The sequence below is a fragment of the Apodemus sylvaticus genome, chromosome 19 (assembly GCF_947179515.1).
Source record: "Apodemus sylvaticus chromosome 19, mApoSyl1.1, whole genome shotgun sequence".
NCBI classification, from domain to species: Eukaryota; Metazoa; Chordata; class Mammalia; order Rodentia; family Muridae; genus Apodemus; species Apodemus sylvaticus.
Genome location: NC_067490.1, coordinates 37,112,842 through 37,117,270, shown reverse-complemented (window position 1 = coordinate 37,117,270; position 4,429 = coordinate 37,112,842). Strand labels below are relative to the sequence as shown.

The window sequence follows — 4,429 nt, the reverse complement described above, 5'->3', positions numbered from 1 at the left end:
GACCTCTGACGAGAGGTGGGCTAGAAGGGAGGTTAAAGCATTTAAGAATCATAATTAAAAGTAGGCTTTGGAAAATTAAAGCTTACATATACCCTTAATCCCAACACTGAGAAAACAGACAAAAAGGACCTTGGGTCTTGATGACCAGCTATTCGAGTCAACCTGTGTGCTCCAGGTTCATAAAGAGCTTTTCTTCTAAAAGAAAATAAGAGCTGGTGAGATGGCTCAGCAGTTAAAAGCACCGACTGCTCTTCTGGAGGTCATGAGTTCAAATTCCAGCAACCACATGATGGCTCACAACCATCCATAATGAGAAACAAATAAAGAATCTATGGGTCATAAGGAATGGGGGCTGGAGCAGTGGGGCCAGAAGAAGAGGGAGAAAGGGAAGGGGAGAAAAGAAAAAAAAAAGAAAAGTGTGGTGGCCAATACCTGATATCAACCCTTGTCATACACACACACACACACACACACACACACACACGGGGGGGGGGGGGGTACTATAGTACAGCACTTTGATTTCAACATGGCGTATAAGCAAGAGGCAAAGGTAAGGGGAAACAGATGGTAGTTCTTCCATAATGCCATTGACCAATCCTACCTTACTTTCTCTGCAAATATATGTTGCTCTAATTATACTCATTTTACCTATAGAGTGACAACTGTTGGTGTGTGAGAAAGTCTTCTTTAGTTAAAACATTTGGCCATAGTCATTCTCAGTAGCATTCATCAATGACAGAAAAAATCCTGTTGTTACAGGCTGGATGTGGTTTGACCTTATCCCAAAGGTTCACATTCTGGACATTTGGTCCTTAGAACAGTCATGCTGAGGTTATAGACTCTTAATAAATGGAGTTTAATGGAACACATATATCACTGGGGCAGTAGCAGGGCACCTTAGTAATGGATTGATGCTAGTCTCGCCAAGTAGACTGAGTCTTGCAAAAGTTAGTTCCCTGGGCTCTGGAGGCTGCCCTGGTCCTGGACTCCTCCAGCCCCCTGCTTCAGAGAGAGATCTTTAAGCTGCTGCTGGTGGAGTTTGCCCAGCACTGCTGCCCTGACGCTCACCTCCCTCTCCTCTGTCCCCTGTGCCCACTGGAAGTGGTTCCAGATGAGCTCCTGCTTCTACTGAGGACACATCTTCCAGATGATGTGGAAACCACCCTTTTCCCTGGGCCTGGGGTGGTGCCCCCTCTCACAGTGGGCTTGGTCAGAGCCCTGCTAGAACAGACTAGAGCTCAAGGAAGGCCCTCTGGCCCAGTTCAAAGCACCTATGAGGACATCCTATGGGATCCAGGCAATCCACCCGTCCCCCACCTCGTGGACCTATCGCTACTGTCCAGGCATCAGACCACCCAGGACAGGAAGCCTGGGTACCATCTGGACAGGGGCTCAGTGCACCTGATATGCAAGTTCATTTGTAGTGCACAGAGATGCAAAAGGTATCTAGGGTTGAAACGAACAAAGGTGGGGCTTGTGTGTGCAATACTGTCTGTCATGGAACAATTTTTAAAATATACACAAATACCAAATTAAAAAAAAAAATAGGTCCTGAGTGTGGTAATTGAGTGTGCTACTAGGAGGTGTGGCCTTATTGGAGGAGGTGTGGCCTTATTGGAGGAGGTGTGGTCTTACTGGAGGAGGTGTGGCCTTATTGGAGGAGGTGTGGCCTTGTTAGAGAAAGTGCATTACTGTGGGCGTGAGCTTTGAGGTTCCTATGCTCAGATTCTGCCCAGTGTGGAAGAGTGCTTCCTCCTGGCGGCCTGAGGAAGATAGTCTTCTTTTGGCTGTCTTTGGATCACGACGTAAAACTCTTGGGTCCTCCAGCACCAGGTTTGCCTGCATGATGCCCTGATGATAAAGGACTGACCCACCGAAACTGTAAGTAGATGCAGCTGAATGTTTGTCTTTATGAGTTGCCGTGGGAGCTGGTCACATGGTGAGGATGGAGGTCACATGGTGAGGGGTACTCTCCAGCTTGTTGCCTGTGAATATAGCCTTGTCAGTCTGGCATAATGTGCTACAGGAACCATCTCCTGGGCCCAGATGAAGGGCCACCCACACAGCTCCAACGTAAGGAGATCCTGTGCTCTAAGAATGACGTTACCTGACATGAACGAGTGGCTGAAATTGATGTTAGTCCCTAAAGGGATGGTGTACAAAGCCTGAGATTCCCACAGTGGCCATCTCGTGGTTCTTAAGGGTTTGAGAGTTTCTAATAGAGGAGCAGCTGGAGGGGGCCTTCCCATCAGTAGAGTTTGTAAAGTGACCTTATTGAGGAGGCTGGAGGACTTTGACCATCCCAATATTGTAGAGTGCTTTTGGGGCCTGCTTCTAAAAACTTGGCAGAAATTTGACATTGGGCCAGGATGTGGAAGTAAGCTCAGGCAGGAATCTGATCTGGGGCTAGAACAAAAATATAGGCTTCAGGCAAGAGTTTGACTTTAGACCAGGACAGGGAAGTGGGCTCTGATATCTTGGTCAACCTGATAAGCCCCTAGAAACAGAGATCGAGGGACTTTGTTTATTGCCTGCTTGTTCCTTGACTATTTGTGGTTATTGTCTTGCTTGTTCCTTAACCTAGAACTGACCTTATTATCTTCATGTAATTAAAATGGTATGAAAAGCATACTGCTTCAGCCTCAGAACTGGCTGAGGTCATGCTACAGTGTTGTCTAATTGCCTTTTTTTTTTTTTTTTTCTGGCCTCTGCCCTGGAGAATCTGTTAACTGACTGAGCTGGCTTGGTCACAATATTATATGACTGATTGATATCTGTGCTACCTCCCTAAACTGATGCAGACATCAATCACTCTAGTGATTGAGCATCTAGACCAGGATCTAAGGACAAACCTGGACAAAGTACCCTACCAGGCTTGCACCCCACCAGGTTTGCCAGTTGAGACCATCAAAGATCTGATGTGTCAGGTTCTACGCAGCCTAGAGTTTCTTCAGACAAATTGCATTGCGTACTAAGACCTGAAGCCAGAGAATATTCTAGTGACAGTAATGGGACAGCCAAGCTGGCTGAGTTTGGCCTAGCCAGAATGCACGGCTACCAGATGGCCCTCATACCTGTGTTTGTTACTCTCTGGCACCCGGCTCCTGAAGTTGCCTTTCAGTCTATATATGCAATACCTGTGGACATGTGGAGTGTTGACTATATCTTTGAAGAGATGTTTCATCAAAAGTCTCTCTTCTGTGGAAACTCTGAAGCTGAGCAGTTGGGCAAAATCTTTGATTTCATTGGATTGCCTCCAGAAGATGACTGGCCTCAAGAAATACCTCTACCCTAGGAGCCTTTGACCCCAGAAGGCCTTGGCCATGGAAACTCTGACTTTTATCCTACCTAAGTGAGGCTCCTTCTGAGCCCTGCAGCACTCTTTATCTACACAAGGAAAAAGGTTATCTGTAGTGAGAACAGCAGCTGCTGTTCCTTGCTTCTGGAAAGAATCTTCTGGAGAGAATCCCATTGAAAGGCAGCCTCTGCCTTCTCCTGAGACTGTGGAGACACCCTCTAGTCTTGCTGTTTGTTTGTTTGTTTGTTTGTTTTTTACAAAGAACCGTTTAAGCCTTAAACGTCAATTCACCACTAACCCCCTTGCCCTTCCATTCCTTTACACTATGGTGGGCATATCTTGTATTCTCTTCTCTCTGTTTTATATTGATTTATTTTTTTATACAAGAAAACAAAATAAGACAAGGTGGGGGGAGAGAGGAGGGAAGAGGGAGATGGAGGGAGAGAGGGAGAGGCAGAGGGAGAGACAGAGAGACAGAGAAAGAGAGGGGCTTTGGTCATGGTGTCTCTTCACAGCAATAAAATACAAATTAAACAGAACTTGGAACCAGGGCCTGGGGTATTGCTGTGATAGGCTTGACCGTGTTTTTGTTTAGAAGCAGTTGGATTTTGTGGTTTTGAATCTGGAAAGCAGAGGAATGATTTAAGTGGAGGCTTAATGGGCTATCCTAGGAATACGGAAGACAGTAGTGCTGAGAGTGATTTGAACTCTGTGCGTCTCTTTCAAGAGGTTTTAGAAGAGAAGGGTTTTTGTATGTCGCCAAGAGAGTATTCTTGTGATATTTTGGTAACAAATGTAGCTGCTTTTTACTCATGTCCTAAGAGTCTGCTGGATATTAAGGTAAAGAGGCTTAGATTAATTGCCCTGACAAAGGAAGTTTCGAAAAAGCCCAGGTTAGACTGAAGAGCATTTTGACCAAGCATAGCAAGCTTAGAAAGGAAAAATACAAAATGTATGGCTCAAAGAGTAAGGCATACCAGGAAGTGGAATGGATCTAAATTCTCTGTTCAAGAACATTAAATGGAATTGGAAGAGTAGTGACCCCAGGGTAAGATCCCACCCAGATAAACGTTTGTTTATGCTTTTGCATTTGAACAAGGGATATAGTAACATTAGGCATTATTATGATCG

At 45.4% G+C, this 4,429-nt stretch overlaps 1 pseudogene; it reads left to right on the top strand.

The window, feature by feature from the left end:
* Positions 1 to 526: 526 nt before the first annotated feature.
* Positions 527 to 3,295, top strand: LOC127669194 (cyclin-dependent kinase 4-like; annotated as a pseudogene).
* Positions 3,296 to 4,429: the final 1,134 nt, after the last annotated feature.